General features: G+C 33.2%; 1 long non-coding RNA gene across 1 annotated transcript; it reads right to left on the bottom strand.

Annotated features, from left to right (window-relative positions):
• Window positions 1-2,119: 2,119 nt before the first annotated feature.
• LOC143045283 (uncharacterized) lies at window positions 2,120-23,021 on the bottom strand. The gene is made up of 6 exons (XR_012968921.1): window positions 22,971-23,021; window positions 21,113-21,202; window positions 19,379-19,564; window positions 11,000-11,107; window positions 6,867-7,020; window positions 2,120-4,601 (listed from the first exon to the last, which is right to left on the bottom strand). It is a non-coding gene; the product is annotated as an uncharacterized LOC143045283 (long non-coding RNA).
• Between the last annotated feature and the right edge of the window lie 174 nt (window positions 23,022-23,195).

Raw genomic sequence — 23,195 nt, 5'->3', positions numbered from 1 at the left:
GTTAATTCATTCCATTACCCTTTTTTCCCCATTTATTATCTTGGGGGTCACTCAGCTGCTTCACACCTGACTTTTTGGACCCTTTCGAAATTGACCACTGGTCTAATTTCTCATTTCCCCCAAGTCATTAAATGTAATACATCTACATTTATTTCTCTCTCCACCGTCAATCTAACCCCCTTTATCGTAGCCACCTGCTATGAGAAGGAGCAACGCTTCATACCCTTATAGGAACTCATCTGGTTTCGGTTGGTTGACGGAGTGTCCATGTCCATGGGGCTTGGTCCATCTATACCAAGTGTCGTCGACAGGGCCTGGAGCTAAATTTCCCTTTGCTGAGTACTTGACTCCCAAGGGCCAAATTATTTATATGTTTTATTAATAAAAAATAGAAATTAAATAATCTTGTTGTCAGCAGCAAACTCATTGATATAATGTTCGGTTTACTAGATTCTCTGTTTCAATCTTAAAGGGATGTCTATGTCTGAAGGTCATGTTAAATGTCAGTTTGTCAACACTTCAGGAGTGTGTTAAGAAATAAGTTACAAATACAGGGTATAAAGAACACCAGAGAACACCTAAACAAGAGAGCTACAAATACAGGGTATAAAAGAATACTAGAGGACACCTAAACAAGAGAGCTACAAATACAGGGTATAAAAGAATCATCAAGAACACCTCTTAAAAAGAGGAGTTCTTAAAAGGTCACAGTTTACTGAATCATGAGAAACACCTAAACAAGAGGCAACTAGCTAAACAAGATACATGAATCATAGCAATAAACCACAGAAATAGATTACAGACTTAACAATGAATAAGTCATCACTTGCTGCATCCGTCGTTGTTGTCAATGTCATGGTTATTTCTGTTTCAATTGGGATTTCAGTCGTTTCTGTTATATCCCTAAGTCCTTGGAGTCATAGAATAAATCAACTGTTACCGACATTGATACATTCTTGCGACAGCATTAGTTTTTATTTCAAGAAAACGAACTCTCATGCGTAAATCGACCTATAGTTTTTTGTCGAGCCTGCAACTTTTGTTGCAGAAAGCTCGACATAGGGATAGTGATCCGGCGGCAGCGGCTACGGCGGCGGCGGCGGTGTTAGCTAACTTCTTAAAAGCTTTATATTTTAGAAGGTGGAAGACCTGGATGCTTCATACTTTGTATATAGATGCCTCATGTTACGAAGTTTCCGTCAGTCACATGTCCAATGTCCTTGACCTCATTTTCATGGTTCAGTGACCACTTGAAAAAAAAGTTCAGATTTTTTGTAATGTTGAATTCTCTCTTATTATAAGTAATAGGATAACTATATTTGATATGTGCGTACCTTGAAAGGTCCTCATGTCTGTCAGACAGTTTTCACTTGACCTCGACCTCATTTCATGGATCAGTGAACAAGGTTAAGTTTTGGTGGTCAAGTCCATATCTCAGATACTACAAGCAATAGGGCTAGTATATTCGGTGTATGGAAGGACTGTAAGGTGTACATGTCCAACTGGCAGGTGTCATCTGACCTTGACCTCATTTTCATGGTTCAGTGGTTATAGTTAAATTTTTGTGTTTTGGTCTGTTTTTCTCATACTATATGCAATAGGTCTACTATATTTGTTGTATGGAATGATTGTAAGGTGTACCTATCTAGCGGGCAGATGCCATGTGACCTTGACCTCATTTTCATGGTTCAGTGGTCAAAGTTAAGTTTTTGAGTTTTGGTCGTTTTATCTAATACTATATGCCATAGGTCATCTATATTTGGTGTATGGAAATATTTTATGATCTTTATGTCAGTCGCGCAGGTTTTATTTGACCGTGACCTCATTTTCACGGTCCATTGCTTAGTGTTAAGTTTTTGTGTTTAGGTCTATTTTTCTTAAACTATAAGTAATAGGTCAACTATATATGTTGTATAGAAGCATTGTTAGCTGAACATGTCTGTCTGGCATGGTTCATCTGACCTTGACCTTATTTTCAAGGTTCATTGGTCTTTGTTTAGTTATCTTGGTTAATGTTAAGTTTATGTGACAGTTGTATAAAGCTTAGCTTTATACTTAGGACTATCAACATAATATCAATGATTAGTATAGAAGGCGAGACATTTCAGCGTGTGCACTCTTGTTTACATAAATAGGTATGACCCAATCTTTCAAAAAAAGTTCAAATGACGAACACTTTAACATGATATCGACTAAATGTCATCAGGGTCATATATAAGGAGCGATATATATATATATATCAAAAAGTGTCAAATATTTTAGAATTATTGTATAAAGTTATCTTCAAAAAAGATGTTACAGATTCTTTACTTTGTAAATAAATCTATAATTCTAACTCATTTCTTAAATATGTTTTAATGAATAAAGTGATTCTTTATTCAAGGCAAAATATTTGCAAATTGTAAAAAGCATATGATATTCTAAAATAAACGAATCAAACTATCCAGGAAGATTTCGACCGTTAATGAGATTGCTACGCAATTTAACACGTCTATCGACTGTACCTAAAAAATCTTCTGGTTTTCAATTAGCAGTACTCATGAATGCTATATATACATATATACATATTAGAAAGCTGAATTATATATTTAGGACTGGTATATTCAATAGTTAATTCAATAAAAACTCATACATGAAGGACTGGTTAGGATATATTTCCATATTCTTTATATTTTGGTTCTTTTTCTCTATTTTTCACATGTATTGCCCATCATTTTCATTTCTTATACATTGTATATTAAAGCACCCTGTTATCCCCATTTTGTTTAATATTTTTTTACTATTTTTCCGTAGTCTTTGCTCATTATCTATTCTGTAAGTCCGATTCAGACGCTCATTTATCAACATTTGTTTGAACGGGTATGATTATTTATTATTACGTATAGTAATAAATACAAGTAGACTGTATGTGTAATGCAATCAAAGACAATTGTGCTGTATCAGTCATCCGTGATGAAACCGAGAAAGTCACGGTTGTAAAAGCTTTATCAAACACCTAATCTGTCTGACGTCATGTCATCAATATCAGTCACGGCTGCAAAGGCTTTATCAAACACGTAATCTGTATAACGTCGTGTGAAAAAAACGTCATCATTCTATTGTACATGAAAAGTGAATATGATATGGCTTTTATACGAACGCAAAAATTAAAATTTTTTGGTCGTATATTGGTATCACGTTGTCGTCGTCAGCGTCGTCCGAAGACAGATGGTTTCCGGATAATTACTTTAGTATAAATAAATATAAATCAATAAAATTTTAACACAAGGTTTAAAACCACTAAAGGAAGGTACGGATTGATTTTGGGGGTTATGGTCTCAACTGTTTAGGAATAAGGGGCAAACAAAGGGGCCCAAATAAGCATTTTTGTAGTTTCCAGACTATAACTTGTGTTAAAGTGTATGAATCTCTCTGAAATTATACCACAAGTTTCCATACAACACAGGGATGGTTAGGATTGACTATGCGGGGTTATGCCTCAAACAATTTAGAAATTAGAGACGAAAAAGGGTGAAAAACAAGTTTTTTTCTGGTTAAAGGACAATTTAGACAATTTAAAGCAGTCTAAGGGAGGTAATTCAATCCCAATTTAAAACAAAAATGTTTGATTACCTCCCGTACACTGCTTGTAAATTATGTATTAAGAAATGATGATTGTCTTGAAGTGATTTATTTTTAAAAGTTACCATTAATTAATATTAATTTTAGTCATGACTATGTATGTTATTTTATATTTTAAGACTTGTATGATGTATTTAAAAGAGTAATTATGGTTGCAAATTTGATTAAAATTTGAATTGAGATTATGACTTTATCTTGAGGGAATGATTTTTTTTTGGAATAAGGGAAAGGGGAGGTGAAAAAAATAGGGGGGAGGGGGTAAATAAAAATTTGGGGGGAACTATTTTTTCTTATTTCAGATTTCCGAAATTAATAAGAAAATTTCTTCAAATATTTTTTTGGGGGTTAATATTCAACAGGATAGTGTATTGCACAAAGGCAAAACAATGGGGTCAATTTTATTTAGGGGGGGAGGGGTAAATTCGCAACAGCATAGTGTATTGCACAAAAGTAAAAAATAAAATATAAATTCAAATCGTATAACTAATTTTTAAGTTCTTTGACTACACTTATTCTGTGGCAGAAACCTATTATGTGTCAAATATTTAATTACAATCCAAATTCAAACCTGTATCAAGCGTCAATATTGTGTTCATTTTGGCCCCAATTTTTCAGGGTTGGACATCTGCGGTCGTATCCAGCTGCGCGCAGCGAAGCAATTTATTTGATATCGCACACTGTCTGCATCAACCATCAACCAATAAGATTCCTCGAGCAGAGCTATAAGGATTGTACTGGTGTCTTGGGTTGATGCGGGTGTAATATTGAAAAGCCAAATAATATTCTCTATCAATCAGACGTGCTCCTATTCGTTGATAAAAGTTACATGGAGAACAGTACAATTTGAGAGACGCTTAACATGATCAATATGGATGTGAAAGGTTTTATCATCGCCACACCCCCAGCGAGGTCCTTTGTCGACTGAAAGTCCACCAATTCATCGGTTGTGGCAGTAAAATAATGCTGGAGTTTTGTTCCTTCTGGAATTTTGAAACAAAAAAATAAACAAATTAGTATTATTGTCAATACATTATGCCCTTGTGTAGGAAAGAAAATATAATTGATAAGGGAAAATATTTGAATTATAAATGTATTTAACGAGTACATGATAAGCATTAGGACAACACTGTCCAAATACAAAACCACTATTGTCACAATAATACAACAAGAGGCTGTCACAACGACAGCAAACCGGATTTATTAATATTTATTTGTGTCCTGGCAATATCACAAGAACCATTACTGATGAATTGTGAAAGTTAAAAACGTCAATATCAAATTTGACCTCCATTTTGTCATCAGTATCAACATCTTAAAATTTTAAAAGCTTAGATTGAATGGTTCATGAGTAAATGCAACAACGTGAATGGAAACGCCATTTCACAACCTTTCAAGAACCATAACTCCTGAACGGTAAAAGTCAAAATCGTCATTATTGAACTTGACCTCTAATTTGCCATCAGTAACAACATATAAAAATTTCAAAAACTTTGGTTGAATGGTTCATGAGAATTTGCACGGACACGACTGGAAACACCATTTTTCAATCTTTCAAGAACCATAACTCCTGAACGGTAAAAGTCAAAATCGTCATTATTGAACTTGACCTCTATTTTGTCATCAGTAACAACATATTAAAATTTGGGAAGCTTTGGTAAAACAGTTGATTCGTAAATGCACGGACACGACTGGAAACACAATTTTTCAATCTTTCAAGAACCATAACTCCTGAACGGTAAAAGTCAAAATCGTCATTATTGAACTTGACCTCCATTTTGTCATCAGTAACAACATATTAAAATTTGGGAAGCTTAGGTAGAACAGTTCATGCGTAAATGCACGGACACGACTGGAAACTCCATTTTTCAATCTTTCAAGAACCATAACTCCTGAACGGTAAAAGTCAAAATCGCCATTATTAATCTTGACCTCCATTTTGTCATCAGTAACAACATATAAAAATTTGGAAAGCTTAGGTAGAACAGTTCATGCGTAAATGCATGGACACAACTGGAAACTCCATTTTTCAATCTTTCAAGAACCATAACTCCTGAACGGTAAAAGTCAAAATCGCCATTATTGAACTTGACCTTCATTTAGATGTCAGTAACAACATTTTAAAATTTTAAAAGCTTTGGTTGAACGGTTCATGAGTTAATGCACGGACAACATTTAATTGCCGCCCGCCCGCCGTACATCCCCAAATCAATAACCGACATTTTTGTCACAAAAATCCGGTTAAAAATGTAATGATAAAGCAAGAATATAAATACTAGACACTAGAATAGGACGAGGTGGATATCTTAATTCCGAACCGAAAAAATACGCCTCGTTGGTCTTGTGGTAGTATACTCGCGTCAAGTGCAAATACCAAGATAGGTCAAACCTTAAACTTTAAAAATCCTCCGCTAAGTACTAGACATTATGATAAAGTAAGGACAAAATCTGATTGGTCCGCTCGAAGTCAGCATAATATGTCCGGGCAGGGTTAGACTAAAACCCTAACCCATTATTAAAAAAAAAAACATCCATCCATCCATCAAAAACCCTACTCGTTGTTTATAAAATTTATAAAGAAAAAATATGCCACATATTAATTACTACATGTAGAGAACCAAAATAAGATCATTAGGCATTCCTTAAATTTTACGTCCCAAATCAATACACTAAGTATCTGAGGGAATAATTACACAACTATACATGTTACTGGTCTTAAGTACTTTTTTTTTGAGTAATTGATTTACTCATTATCTTCGTCTTCAGGTTTCTATGATTCACTAGTGTAAATTGAATTGAGAATGGAAAATGGGGAATATGGCAAAGAGACAACAACTAAACCAAAGCGCAGACAACAACCGAAAGCCACCAATGGGTCTTTACCGGAGGTGGTCCTCAGCTGGCCCCTAAAAAAATTATGTACTAGTTCAGTGAAAATGAACCGATTGTCTTTCATTTCTCTAATTCAGGTCCGTGATTACTATGAAGTTCCACGACCATTGTTGTATACGTTCTAAGTTTTTACCAACTTTTTTTGCCTTTTAAAATATAAAATTTAAGTTCAGATCTCACCGATGTGATAATTTTATATGCAAAAGGTGATGTGGCATGATTGCAAACAACTATTCGGCAGATTCGAAATTACGTAGATGTAAGCAACTACTATAGGTCACCGAACGGCTTTAAGTTTAAAACTCATTGTATTTTATACATAGAAATAAAATATCAACATAGTAATGTTAATGTACCTTTTGTGGCAGGCCCTTTCGCAAACAGTATATAGTAGTCAGTCATAAGATCAAAAACCTGAGGGTCACTGTTAGTGTTGTTTCTGGTCAACGCACACGTCAGAATGTTGTAATTGCTGTAACTTGCAGAGTTATCTGATAAACCATCCAAGGGCTGAAATAAGATAGACACATCTATGAAAAAAACTTTTATTTTTTATTTTCAGACGTTTTACTTTATCTATATTTTATTATTCACTTCATGATTAAAAGCGTGAAATGTCTTCTAAATGGTGTATATGTTCCCATATGTTCTTTTATGGCCTCTTATACAAAAAATAACATAAATTTTAATCGTTTAATATCAAATAGTGTTATGTTTACTCTTTTGTTTTCGCTTGGTCTCGCATTTAGTCTATGGGTTTAAATAGTATCCTCTTGTTTTTTGCCACTTTCAAATACGACTGATAAAAACTCATGTATATAGATATAAGACACAGACTAAATAATAGCAATTTCATTCGCTAAATTGATATTTTGTATTACTACCCGCCATTTTAAATGATTGGTTTCAAGCACAACTGTGAAATAAATTTATGATGTACATTTGTAGTTAAAATACGATTCGCTATTCGTGGTTATGCATTCTTATCACTGGCTCGATGCAAGTTCTGTTTATGGTTAATCACTAGCCAGATAGTCAGTGCTTTTTCATATTGTCATCAGAATACTTTGTTATTGTCAATTAAGAAACTATCAGTTTGTGAAAAGATGAAAAAATTGTCACTTTTAATGCTAACTCCGATTCGTTTGTGTTGCGTCACTCGTTTAAGTTTCCTTTATGGTAAATATCTTTTTGTTTTATTATTCTTTAATCTTTTATATATTTGAAATTCGAATTTTTTGTTTGATACCTGAGGATTGTTTATACACTGCTGGTAATAAATGAAAATGTGGTTATACAAATCAAATTCGGTACCTTTTTAACTACTACTACTACCAAAGGACAAATAGCATTTGCTTTACAACACATCCTCGACGGAATGACAAGCCTGGTACCTAGAATTTCTTATTTTCTTTAAAATATAGACTTAGGAATTCAGATATATATATATGGTTTGGAGCACATCATGACGCCTATTGTGCAATTGTTATTGAAAGAGATTGATCAACATCGAATGTCGTTTGTTGAATAACAATTGAGAACATTTGATATATCTATATAAATATATTAAATGACTGAATAGCAAACGTCAAATCTTGCGGGGCAATGGATCATACGATTATGATATTGTACACTACAAAATATAATATATAACCAGTCTTTAAAGGGTACTACATCAACAATAAAAAGAACAAATGTAAAAAAAATACCGGATAACAGATATCCTTCATCAGTAGTATCAAGATGTAAAATGAATCATATCAATCTATTCTGATTATAAAACTATAACAATCTAGACATATTAATATGATCTATACAATAAAACAGTTTAACATTACAGGTGTAATCTCTTCGATGACCATGCATGCGGTTGTTGAATGGCTGTTCTGTCTCGCCAACATACTGAATGACAAATCGACATTGAACAGCCATTCAATAAACGCATTAATGGTCACTAAAGAGACTACATCTGCAAGCCCGACCTCCCGGTAAGTCGTCATTTGAGATCACCTGGGAACGCCAAAGCTGATAAGAAAAACCTAACCATCACAATCATAGACCACAACAAGGAATGGTAAAGGGCTTACAGACTTGCTTGGGAAAGGTTAAGGATAAGAAATCTAAGGACAGTTTCTTTAGAGGGCATAAATGAAAAAAAAACATAAAATGAGTCCGTCGTTTTCCTGTCATCACTTGTTTATAGTAACTCCGGCTTTCGTACTCAAGTTTTACAATTTTAAGGAACTTTTGAATTATACTAGATTTAATTACAGGGTTATATTCATCTGGGAGGGATGTACAAGTACCCAGTCACGTTAAATTATTTAACCCTAGTCCACATTTATTATTATTTGTCTTATCATTATCAAACTAATATCTATTTCAGATGTTTAAATACGCAGCCTCTGTTTTAAATTTCTATCGTTGTCAAATTTCGAAAATTATACCAGTTTTTATCGGTCAGTGCTGTTTATTGTGAAAGCATTCCCAGTTGTTGTAACATTTTAACTGCCGACAACTTTGGAATTCTAGAGTTGTACCAGTTCATATCGCAAATTACTATTTTTATTGTTGGCATATCTTTGCAGTCTTTGTGTCGTGTTTGGAAATTGTAGAATTGTGCTACTGTCTCGAGCAAAGCTGTTTTATTGTACAGATAACAAGATTGTTAAAGTTTTATGATCAGAATAGATTGATATGATTCATTTTACATCATGATCATACTGATGAAGGATATGTGTGTCTGTTACCTGAAATATTTAACACATGTTCATTTTATTGTCATTTTTTGGTGATGTACATTTTAGACTGGTTATATATAAACATATACATATATGATATAACTGGGGATGTATTTGGTTTGTCGTAAAACATTATTTCGACGAAATTGACTTTACAAAGAGTGTGTGTTAGAAAATATTGTGTTTGTATTTCGAAACATATGGAATTTTTTTCACATTACGATTATCCCCCTTTTTGTCTATAGTTTACCCTAGTTTTCTTCAAACTCCTAGATTTTATGTTATTGAAGTTATAATTCATGAAAGCCATACATTTGTTTGAATTACACACGGTCTAGGCCATGTGTAATCTTCCAACAAATATATAGCTATCGAAATATTTCGATTCTAATAGGACACATATTTAATTAAATGGAGGGTGAATATTCCGTGCAAAACTCTGCGTGTGTGTAGCTTTTTTTTTTTTTTAGAAAAAGCTAAATATATATCAATAAATTCAAAGTTTGCGTGAATTGTTTTTTTTATAACCGCTTAAAATGTGTTTAATTCTTTTAATTCTCTTTTTATTTAAAAAAAAATTCTCATACCAAACATTTGTCATTTTTATATACTTTTTATCTTCCGCAAGCTTACGTTAATTGCTCAGTTGCATTTTGTAACTAATGTGCCGCCATGTAGACTTGCTGAAATCATTAAATACGCGAGTATTGTAAACGAATATCAAATAAAACAACACTTACCTCAAAACTTCATTTAGGTTCAATATTATCCTTTTGTATGGTTAAAGTAACGGAAAACATTCAGCTTTAGCGTTTTCATTCGTATGACTTCATGATTTAAATTGACGTGCGCCAAAAGCATTAATGGAATATTTTCGGATTATATTTTAGTTTGCACTTGTATTTGTTTCCGAGCTCTAATGCATTAATTCTGTTTAATATGTATAAGAACAAGATTAAAGGTTCTGTAGGATTTTTTTTCAACTGCAAATTTTAGCACAGCGAAATCGGCGTAGCATTTGCACATTACGTTATATTTTGATTTACGTGGGAGGTAAATTGTAACAGCCATTATTATATATATCTATGAGTTTGCGTAAAGTATGAATATATAAAGAATTTTATAACGGTGCTGTAACAAAGCGAAAAAAGCAAGTCATATTATGATATTGTTTAACACACTCATGCATGTCTCCTAATAAACAACATATACATATTGTCACATCATGCTTATCGTTATGTCCGTGTGTGTGGTGATGTCATAGATTTTAACGGACGTAATCAGTACATCCTAAATTTTACGATAATTTTACGCCGAAATCACTATGTGATCAGTGTAAACTCGTCAAACCTTTAAACAAACCTCTATTAAAGGTTATCTTACTGATGTTGTAATAATATCTTTGAATATTGTTAGCTTTGACACAAACATCGATTTTGTTCATCAACAAATTAAGATGTAATGCAATTTTGGTTATTTAATGTTTTCTTTTTTTATGTTATATCTAGTCTCACTATTTTTAATACCTTGCATTATAGCTTGCTGTTCCGTGTGAGCAAAGGCTTTTTGTCGGAGGCCTTATTACACATTGTGATGTGGATGGAGATTTGTCTTGATTGCATTCTTACCACATCTTCTTACATCTAATTATCAGTATTTCTATTTACAATACTTTGATAGTTGGTAAAGGTGATATTATCTTTAACCCCTTTGGTAAATTTAAGAATTCGATAAAACAATTAACTTACATTTGTTACAATCGTATTCGTATGTCCTGATACAGCATTATAAGAATTCTCTGGCAGAAACGGAATACCGGTACTATTCACAATGCATGATGTCGCACTGGCATTTTGCTACAATCAATAACAATAACGTTATATATAGTATTCTCGACAATTTTCGGATAATTGATCATTTCTTCCAAAATCTATTTTTGCATGGTTTTAGTTATGTTGAGCATCTAAAACTTGAGACGCAAACGATATTCCTAAACGATATCAGTTGTTTTAGAAAGGAAGTGATAAGAAAGTTTTCTTTCTAAGGGAAATTATTGAAGAAGAAAAAAACAGAAAGAAAAAATATTGATCCTGTATTGTTAGAGTTAAAAAAAAAAGGCTCGATCCCTATGTATTTTGTTTAATCAATGATAAAATATCCTACTGTGAATATTTGTTCCGAGATAGCAAATATTTGTGAGTATACAATGCAAGACAAAAAAAAAAATAAAATAAAATCCAAGAGCAACTACATAAATAACCAAATCTCTACGTGACAGGCATTCCAAGTTGAAAAAATAAGTGAAAAGTGCACACCTTTGTCTTATCCGTCTGAATAGACTATTTTCTCGTTTGAATTGTTTTACATTGTCTTATCGGGGCCTTTTATAGCTGACTATGCGGTATGGGCTTTGCTCATTGTTGAAGGCCGTACAGTGACCTATAGTTGTTAATGTTTGTGTCATTTTTGGTCTTTTGCGGATAGTTGTCTCATTGGCAATCATACCACATCTTTTTTTTTTTTATAGTATAAGAAAACTTTCCTGATGTCGACAACTTCAGTATGTTGCTAGTGGAAAACAAGCATTACGAAACCATGAATAGAGAGAATTTGAAGATAAATTGCATTCCATATTTCAGTTCTCAGATGCTGCCTCCACCGAATTTGACAATATGATGTTAAGAAATGTTGTAATGGAATAGAAGTTCCTTCATACTGATTGTCACAAAACTATTCCATAATATTATTTCCAACAAGAAGAGGGTTGTAAATTTTCGCTTATTTACGCGGACGAAACAAAATCACCTAAATAAATTCCGCCAGTATAAAAGTGTACATGTAAAGTTTAAGATATTGATAAAAGTTTTGAATCCGCCAAGATAATAACCGGGGTGTAAATTTTCGATTTTTTTTTTTTTTACAGATATAACAAAATCACCAAAATAAATTCAGAAATATTTGTTTAAGTCGATAAAGTTCCAATTACTTGTATATGAAAAGCCCTCTCAGTTTTTCAAAGCCAAATTCTCGCCGTAAGTAACATAACACACAGTATATTTAAATTTTCAACTCTTCACACACCCACGTGCATGAAACCCAACCAAGACGGGATAAGGTTTCAATTTTACCTATGCAATATATGAAAAGATCTAAATTATATGAAAAGGTTTTGGTAACAAAATCCCAGCGTCACCCCTATCAATTTATTATTGAAGTCCCCCCCATCCTCACCTCGAGTTAATATTATGTCTATTTACTATTAGAAGACATAGTTTACCAGTTCACATTTTAAATGATCACTTTTTATTGACTAAATTTAATTTTAATAAAAACATATTCCTTGAATGCCAACATATTTTTATCTGCAATTTGTCGGCAGATTAAAGAATAAATGTATTCAAGGAATTAATTATGCAATTTTGAATTAATGTAGAAAGTCAAAACAAACTTTTGTAAGGAAGAATACTTGCGACGAGGAAGCACTTTTCAACAGTAATATTAATAAGAGAAATGTTTTGATTAAAGATATCTTATAAAATTGAGAATGGAAATGGGGAATGTGTCAAAGAGACAACAACCCGACCATAGAAAAAAAACAACAGCAGAAGGTCACCAACAGGTCTTCAATGTAGCTAGAAATTCCCGCACCCGGAGGCGTCCTTCAGCTGGCCCCTAAACAAATATGTACTAGTTCAGTGATAATGAACGCCATACTAATTTCCAAATTGTACACAAGAAACTAAAATTAAAATAATACAAGACTAACAAAGGCCAGAGGCTCCTGACTTGGGACAGGCGCAAAAATGCGGCGGGGTTAAACATGTTTGTGAGATCTCAACCCTCCCCCTATACCGTTAGCCAATGTAGAAAAGTAAACGCATAACAATACGCACATTAAAATTTAGTCCAAGAGAAGTCCGAGTCTGATGTCAGAAGATGTAACCAAAGAAAATAAACAAAATGACAATAATACATAAATAACAACAGACTACTAGCAGTTAACTGACATGCCAGCTCCAGACTTCAAATAAACTGACTGAAAGATTATGATTTCATCATATGAACATCAGGCACAATCCTTCCCGTTAGGGGTTTAGTATCATACCATCATAACATATATGAGAAGAACATAACCCGTGTCATGCCAACAACTGGTTTTTTAATAAATGTGTTTAGTTCCGATGCAAAGACCCTATAAGTGAATCAATATTAACGCAAAAATATGCAATCTTTAATGACCTGACAACAGTATCGTAACTATATCCCTTCTTAATAAGTCTATTCAAAGGTTTTGTTAGTTTTTGAGTTGAATACTGACACCTTTGCGCTTCATAAAGAATATTTCCATAAAAAATTGGATGTGAAATACCCGAACGTATAAGAAGTCTGCATGTTGAGCTATATTTACGAATGATGTCCTTATACCGATGATAAAATTTAGTAAATGTTTTGACTAGTTATAACCGGTGACCTTAACATTGATAATAACACTTCTCTACGAAATGTGTTATCGAAAGGTCCGAAATATCGTGAGCCTAAATCCATCAATTGGAAATACAACTTTAAAATTTTGATGGACTCAGTCGAGGATTATGCCAGGCAATGGGCTAAACGTGAAAAGGAAGACGTAGACACTCTATCCGAATGGATTAAGGCAGTGAGGTCGTTAATACAAATCAGAATTAAGAAACTGAATGGTTCCATCAATGCCCATGCTACGTCAATCTTTAAAGACCCAAATGTTGCTAAACACTTATCCGACCTCTATGATAAATATGTTGTTGTCCCCGCAGACAAAGCCCCAAATAACATCGTTTTTGTCTGTAAAAGTCACTACATTAATTGCTTGATAAACGAATTAGGTATAGACAATTCACTTGGAAACTCAACATATACCCTCACGACACTTACCAAAGAGGAAATCCTGGATAATCATAGGTCTGTTCTTTGTTCCTTTGGTATTTCAATCAAAGAAGAAGAACTGGATCTTCCATCACTGTATTGGATACCTAAACTACATAAGTGTCCTTACAAACAACGGTATATTGCTGGGTCTTCCAAGTGCTCCACGAAACCTCTTTCTAAATTATTAACATCTATTTTATCAGCAATCAAAGACGGGCTTCAAAGTTATTGTGAAACTGCCTATTCTAGAGGTGGCGTGAATCAGATGTGGATACTTAAAAATTCCAAAGATCTTTTAGAGTACATACAATCTAACTCTCTTTCATCTTGTAACAGTATTAAAACATTTGACTTTTCTACTCTGTACACAAGTATTCCACATTCCAAACTAAAAGACAAATTGAAAGAGTTGGTATTACTTTGCTTCATAAAAAAGAATGGCCAACGTAGATACAAGTATCTTGTCTTAGGGAGGGATAAATCATACTTTGTAAAGAATCACTCTGATTCAAACAAAAAATTCTCTGAAACCGATATTATCAAGATGCTTGATTTCCTGATTGACAACATATTTGTAACGTTCGGAGGACGTGTTTTTCAACAGACTGTCGGCATCCCAATGGGAACAAACTGTGCCCCTCTACTTGCCGACTTGTTTCTTTATTATTATGAGGCTGACTTCATGCAGGAACTTCTTAGGAAGAAAGATAAGAAGTTAGCAATATCCTTTAACTCTACTTTCCGCTATATAAATGACGTTCTTTCACTAAACAATTCAAAATTTGGTGACTATGTGGAACGCATCTATCCCATCGAATTGGAGATAAAGGATACTACAGATACAGTTAAGTCGGCTTCATATCTTGACTTAAATCTAGAAATTGACAATGAGGGTCGGTTGAAAACAAAACTTGACGACAAAAGAGATGATTTCAGCTTTCCAATTGTGAACTTTCCATTTCTAAGTAGCAACATTCCAGTAGCACCTGCATATACCAAGGGGTATATATCTCCCAATTGATACGATATTCCCGTGCTTGCATTTCCTATCATGATTTTCTTGATAGAGGATTACTGCTCACAAGGAAGCTATTAAACCAAGAGTTCCAAATGTTGAAGTTGAAATCATCCCTTCGTAAATTTTACGGACGCCATCACGAGTTGGTTGACCGTTATGGAATAACCGTTTCACAAATGATATCGGATATGTTCCTTACGTCGTAACTGCAATCACCTTCCCTTTCATGAATGTGACCTAACGAATTAGACTATTTACCGGATTTGTAATCACATAAGCAACACGACGGGTGCCACATGTGGAGCAGGATCTGCTTACCCTTCCGGAGCACCTGAGATCACCCCTAGTTTTTGGTGGGGTTCGTGTTGTTTATTCTTTAGTTTTCTATGTTGTGTCATGTGTACTATCGTTTTTCTGTTTGTCTTTTTCATTTTTAGCCATGGCGTTGTCAGTTTGTTTTAGATTTATGAGTTTGACTGTCCCTTTGGTATCTTTCGTCCCTCCTTTGTGATATCGAAAACCCTGGTGTTATAATTTTTCAGTAATACATAAATTTCTCTCGTTAAAATCTAAAACATTGTTACATACACGAGCGTATCGTACAAGTTGAGATATATAAAAACCGTAAGATGGTGGCAAGGGAACGTCACCATCTAAAAATGGATAATTAACGATAGGAAATGAAAAATCATCTCTTTTATCATAAATTTTAGTATTCAGCTTTCCGTTAGTGATATAGATATCAAGATCGAGGAAAGGACAGTGGTCATTGTTAGTATTAGCTTTATTTAAAGTAAGTTCAGCAGGATAAATGTCTTTAATATACATACTGAAGTCGTCATTATTGAGAGCCAAAATAGCATCCAAATATCTAAAAGTATTATTAAATTTGTTTATCAGATGTTGTTTTGATGGGTCTGTGCTTACTTTTGTCATAAATTGTAACTCCTAGCAATACAAAAACAGGTCCGCAATAAGTGGTGCACAGTTAGTCCCAATTGGAATATCGATAATCTGACGATATACGGAATTCCCAAAGCGAACAAAAATGTTATCTAGTAAAAATTCAAGGGCATATATAGTATCAAAGCATGTCCAATTGACATAGTTTTTTTGTTTATTGCTACTAAAAAATGACCTAAAAGAGTTTGAACATATATATTCACATTCTGACTTTTTAAATGCCCATTTAATTAGGTGTGTGAATTTTTTCTTAATGAGAATGTGAGGCAATGTGGTAACTTAAATAACTTAAGTTATAAGTAAGAGGAGCCTTGGTAATTCTATGCATACTACTTCAGAATACTCTTAACTAGGGGACTTTATGAAACCTGAGTTTAGGGAACACGTAAGCTAAAATAATGTTTGCATACGGACCATGATGCTCAAAATAAATCATTCAAACTGTCAATAAACTAGTGTAAAACTGGGGGGAAAAACTTCGTGTAGCACAATAGTAATGGAAAAAAATACAACAAGCATTTATAAAGACGACAAAAATAAAATGTTTTGCCTAAATTTATGTATTATATTTTAAGCTTTGCGGACGTCCATCGGTAGTTTAACTGTCGCAAATTTAGTTTACCTGGCGATTCGTACCGATGGACGTCCACAAAGCTTAAAAACAATACAGTTATCTCTTTTATAAATGAAAAACAAATTCATAATTAAATTTCAATCATTATTTCAGTCTAAAGTTTTCATGAAAGAGAATTCCGCGAAAAGATGTTCTCTTTTTGGTCCTTAAACTAGGTGACGTCATAAGTATGCTTCCGACGTCAAACGTAAACACCGGGCGTTTTGTGGCTTCTATGCCGCTTCAGAATGTAATAAATGAACATTTTTAGGTGCAACATGTGAGTTTTTGTTTTGCTTAATATTGTAGAAATAAAATCCTAACAGGAGGGATTGTGCCTGATATTCATATGATGAAGACATAATCTGTCAATCAGTTTAATTGAGGGAACAGTCATTATTTATCAGATGAGGGGTCGGTGCATTATAGGGGGGGGGGGTGTCATTGCCAAAAATATCATACCACTGGGGGGGGGGGGGGTACCATCAACAAATATTTTAACTAGGGGGGGTCACACAATAAAGGTTTTAATGTCTGACTTGTATATAAATTGTTGACAAAATTGGTGTGAGTGTGCGATCTGTGAAATAATGTCTGTTTATTAAATCTTTGATAGTGTAAACTGTAAAGCACCATGCATCAGGATATGCATAATTTCTCAAGGACAGTGAATCTGATCACTCCTTATCACAGTTGTGTAATTTTACAATCAATAAATTAACAACTCTATGAAACGTTTCTCCCTAATTTTGACCACAGGAAACAGTGAGTTGGAAAGATTTTTGGACATGCATAATTAACTTTCTATAGTCATGAAAGTGTTTAAATCATTTTGATGTGATTTTTGAGATGAAATGGGTGTGTATATATAATTATTTTGATGAAAGCAAGGATGCATGTTAGTTATATGTCCGTCACGTGGTAATAGGTATACTTATTTTATGAAATTATTACAAAGATATCGAATAAAAATAAAAGATGATCTCGATATTATAGGTATATCCCTTCTGTATTCTTAAGGTAATATTTTTCTATTCGTTAGTACTTTTTGCCCTTTTCTCCTTTTATTCATATTTGAACACCAGTGTTCTCTGTTCTTTTTTTTTAAATTTTTTTTTTGGGTCCATTTTACTGTAAATTTTATCCATTCTCCGATATTCTTTCCTGTCCAAATTTCAGACCTTAATAAAAAAAAATACTTGATGGGCACCATGGTATTCACACACACTAAACAATACACTATATGATTTGAACAAAGAACAAATATATTCAGCTGGGGCCCCTAAACAAAAATGTTTACTTGTTCAGAGAAAATTGATAAGACACTAAACTCTTAAAACATACATCTGTACAAAACAAAGAAAGGCAAGAGGTTCCTGGCTTGGAAGTATATTTCTTTATCTCAAATAAATCATTTACAATTTATTTAATTAAGAAAGGACAAGAATCATTTAATCGGGGTTATTTTATTTGCACTTCCTAAATCATTTGTACATCGGAATCCTGACCCCCCATTCATAACTAGATATTTTAAAGTTCAAAGATTAAAAAAATAAGATACAAGGGCCTGTGATTGGGATTAAAATAACAGTCAATATTGAAAGTTTATTTACCAGTATACTTATAAAATTTGTAGAATTATAGGTTGCAGTAAAATAAATTAATAAATTGGAACATACAATTTTCTGTATATTTTTTTCTATTTTTCTACATGCACGTATCAGATATTCCTTTTTGAAAAAAAACCAAGAAGAAAGGGTGTTTGTTATACTCAGAGCTTCTCAAAGCCGGTTACTATGCAGCTGGTGATCATCTCCTCAACACAACTGGGAATCCTTTTTTTTTGGGGGGGGGGGGGTGGTCAAACTTTTGAAATTATGTACTTAAGGGGGTTACTATGTGGTTTTATAAAATAATAGGAGGGGGGGGGGTTCCCCAACATAAAATTTGAACCGACCCCTCAGCTGATAAATAATGACCATTCCTTGAGGTCTGGAACTGGCATGTCAGTTAGTGCTAGTAGTCTGTTGTTATTTATGTATTATTGCCATTTTGTTTATTTTCTGCTGTTTCATATTCTGACATCGGACTGGGACTTCTCTTTAACTGAGTTTTACTGTGTGTACTGTTGTGCGTTTGTTTTTTCTATATTGCGACAGGTATAGGGGAAGGGTTGAGATCTCAAAACAACATGTTTAACCCTGCCGCAATTTTGTGCCTGTCCCAAGTCAGGAGCCTCTAGCCTTTGTTAGTCTTGTATGATTTTTTATTTTAGTTTCTTGTGTATAATTCGGAGTTTGGTATTACGTCCATTATCACTGAACTAGTATACATATTTGTTTAGGGGCCAGCTGAAGGACGCCTCCGGATGCGGGAGTTTCTCGCTACATTGAAGACCTATTGGTGGCCTTCGGCTGTTGTCTGTTCTATGGTCGGATTGTTGTCGCTTTGACACTTTCCCATTTCCGTTCTCAATTTTATGTCAATACGTACTGAAATTCAAAATGTCGGCTTAGTTACAGACAAGGAGATAGATAATTTTACGCTTGCTGTCGTCCAATCAGAACTATTGATACATATTAAATGCATAAGAAATTATATTATCAAGTAATACGTTTTATATATTACCATTGATTTTGATGTTGATATTGCAAAAGCTGCCCATTGATGAGCAAATGACGAAAATGAGACTTTAATCGAGAAATGTACACCATCAGAACCTGCAGGGGTCCACATGAGTATGAAGCTGCAACCTCCATCACAGTCTCCCCAGCATCCATGCGTATCACCACAAGCACTGTCTTTAGAAAAACACTACACAAAACGAGACAGACACAAATTAACATTTGCCAATTTTGAAAAAAAAGTGTTAATTGCAAGACCTACTGTTGAATTAAAAGCATGTTTGTTGTATATGGCGATATTTTAATAGAATATTGAATATTAATCTGCATTTAAGGTATGTTTTAATAATTTCTAGAAGATAATCCATCAAAAAATCCCTTTCTCATATATGTGTGGAAAAAACCTCAAACATTTTATCGAAAGCAACGTGAACCTAACTTGATCATAAATGGAATAAAAAAAAATGATTATTTGATTTTCCCTTATTCTTAGCCGATTTATCGTTTTCCTGACCAGTTATTTAGTTTTATTTCATCAACGTGTGGTTTATATGATCTCAGTTCCTTATTGGCCAAACTTTGATTTTTACGTCTTGCTTTCCTTTAAATTTTCCAGTGTGCCATCACGATAAAATTCGACCATCCCCATGAGGTTACAAAGAAAGAACACATTTTTTTTGCAAAAAATAAAAATAAAATTGAAGATAAGGACAATGCTTGTCCGCATATCGTCTTAAAATCGTTAAAGGAACAGTTTCTACCAAAGAAACTCGTGCACTATGATAGTTCTCATCTCTAGACATTTACATATTACATATTTAAAACGCTCGGCAAGCCTCGCATTTCTAAATTTGAAAAATTGATTATCTCGATAGGAGTAATATCGTATTAAACTTGATGCAGTGCTAGAACTGATATAAATATTCCACTCCACCAACAACATAAAAATAATTAACAAAAGTATTGAGAAACATAAAATTGACATTATCAATATGATTGAACTTAAATACGAAAATACACCAACATTTTTTTCCAATGTGAAACATGTTAAGTACGAAATAATATGTCATCTTTTTAAAATATATAAATGCAACATAGATAACATATTTTATGTATATATAGAAATAATGATTCAGATTGTTAAATTGATTTAAAAACTTTTGTAAACTTTTTTTATAAGTGTAAACCGATAAGCAATGGTGGTGTGTTTCATTGTTTTGACATGTTTGAGTCGTCAAAGAAAATTTGATTATTTTTGCAAAGATGTTATAAACAAACGAAAAAAGAAGTGTCTTTCGTCTATGATAAATCTCGAAGTCTTCTTTCAAACAATTGTGTACATAAGTATAAAGTCAAACTTTTCAAGGTAAAAAGTATTAAATGATGACATTTAACGAACACATCAAGAACACCTGAAAGCGTTTGATAATATTCATGCTGATAGTTTTTTTTTTGTCTGAACCAGTGCCAGATCAAAGGGGCGAAGGCGTAGAGGTCGTGCGCTTTCTTCTTTTGATTGTTTTATCTTTTAAATGTGATGTTTTTCACGATACCTATACGATTTATAAAATTCGCTCATTCTGTTGGAATAATGCCCCTACCAAATCATGCCAACGACTAACAAATAATAGTCTACAGCTACAATACAAATTAATACGATCAGTATTGGCTCTCTTGTGGACTAAACTAAATAATCTCTATTCTAACAAAGCGCAAACTATATTGTCAGTATACTTACATTTACAAGATTGGCAGCAATGAGAAAACATAATACACATGTTACCAGGACGTTAAAATTGGTTTTGATTGCTGTCATGGTGACTTCTATCTAAAAAATAAATCAGGTTTCAATCAAATATGGTTATTGGCATTAGTTGATAAACAGTCGGTCAGATCATTAATAAACCTTTTTTTATTGCTCTTTTTTTTTTTGCCGTAGATTTCAATAAGTTCTGTAAAAACTCATTAGTAAGTGGAAGAATCAAAACAATGTAAAGGTTTTCCCTAACATTTAAAAAAATACCGTTTATTCAATATGTGTAAAAAATTAGGAGAACTGTTGTTTATACAAAAATTGAAGGGGGAAAGATACTCCAAGGAAAATTAATAATAAGAAATAAAGAGGAGATACAATACAGTAATGGATTTGAAGTACAGACAAGTAAAGTATTTTTTTCAAATAAAAGATTCATAACTGAAATATTTGTCTTGGTGTAGTAAAACCTTCAAGTTAGCATTTCAACATTGATGAGTCGTATTCGTATTCTTTAATTATTAAAACGGCGGGTGTAACAAGCTAATCAAGATTTACTAAAGCTTCCGGAGCACCTGCGATAATCTCCGGTTTTTAGTAGGGTTTGTTTTGCAGTCTTTAGTTTTCTATATTGTGCTTTTTGTATTGTTCTTTTTTGTAATTTTGTTGGTTTTTTTCCCAAAAAATATTTCGTATTTCTGTTACGCTTTAAATAAAATTAATTGAAAACAAATAGCAGTTTTGGACCCGTTGATACATTTTATTTCTTAAGTCAACAAGAAACGTTGACGCATTTCTTACATTGTGTACATGTTGTGTCATGTGTACTCTTGTCTTTCTGTTTGTCTTTTTCATTTTTAGCCATGGCGTTGTCAGTTTGTTTTAGATTTATGAGTTTGACTGTCCCTTTGGTATCTTTCGTCCCTCTTTTACATTTAATTAGATTAGGTTATAATGTGAACTTACTGTGTGGTTTCGGAAGTTCGGGTATCTGTTTGAGCATTTCAAACCTTTTTTATGGAAATTGTTTTCTACCTATTTATAGGCAGGGTTACTTTCACGACGTATTGATGTTTTAATCACGTCGAAGCCTCACACTATCATTTTGGTTGTTAAATAAAGGCAACAGTAGTATACCGCTGTTCGAAATTTATAAATCGATTTAGAAAAAAACAATTCCGAGTTACAAACTAAAACTGAGGGAAACACATCAAATATAAGAGGAGAACAACGACACAACAGAAACATAACAATAAAATGCAACACTTACAGAAACGAACTATAATATAACAATGGCCATTTTCCTGACTTGTTATAGGACATTTTAAGAAAAAAATGGTGGGTTGAACCTGGTCTTGTAGCTAGGCAAACATCTCGCTTTTATTGCAATGTTAAATATAACATTAAAACGACAACATTACTTGACAGGACTACAATACAAATAAATGGGAGAACATACAGGACAGAGAAACACACAAATGATAGCTATCAAAAGTTACCAGGCTTATAATTTAATACGCCAGACACGCGTTTTGTCTACATAAGACTCATCAGTGACGTTCAGATAAAAAAGTTCGAAAGCCAAAACAAGTACACAGTTGAAGAGCATTTAGGACCAAAAGTTCAAAAAAGTTTTACCAAATACGGCTAAGGTTATCTGCCTTGGATAAGAAAATCCTTAGTAATAATTCATACTTTTGCAAACAGTAAATTTATAAAAATGACTATATAATAGATATACATGTTAACACCGAAGTGGTGACTAACTAAATAATAAAAACCAATACGTAAAACAACCTAAATAGCCCTTAAAAAAGTGGGTGAACTATCTCAGGTTGCTTACCTTAATTCTTTTAACAGATTGAAGATTGATGTATAACCAAACTCAACAAGAGATACCGAGGAATGACCTATTTGATAATTACCCACTTTCTTAAATACAATAGTTTACGGTTCATTTATTTTGGAAACGGCCAAAAAAATCCCATCTATTTATTTTTAGAAAACATATAACAATAGTAGTTACGCAAAAAATATAACTACCTTCAGTAACAAAAAGGATTTCATT

This window comes from Mytilus galloprovincialis, chromosome 9, assembly GCF_965363235.1.
Source record: "Mytilus galloprovincialis chromosome 9, xbMytGall1.hap1.1, whole genome shotgun sequence".
NCBI lineage: Eukaryota > Metazoa > Mollusca > Bivalvia > Mytilida > Mytilidae > Mytilus > Mytilus galloprovincialis.
This window is presented reverse-complemented; position numbering and strand designations above follow the sequence as displayed.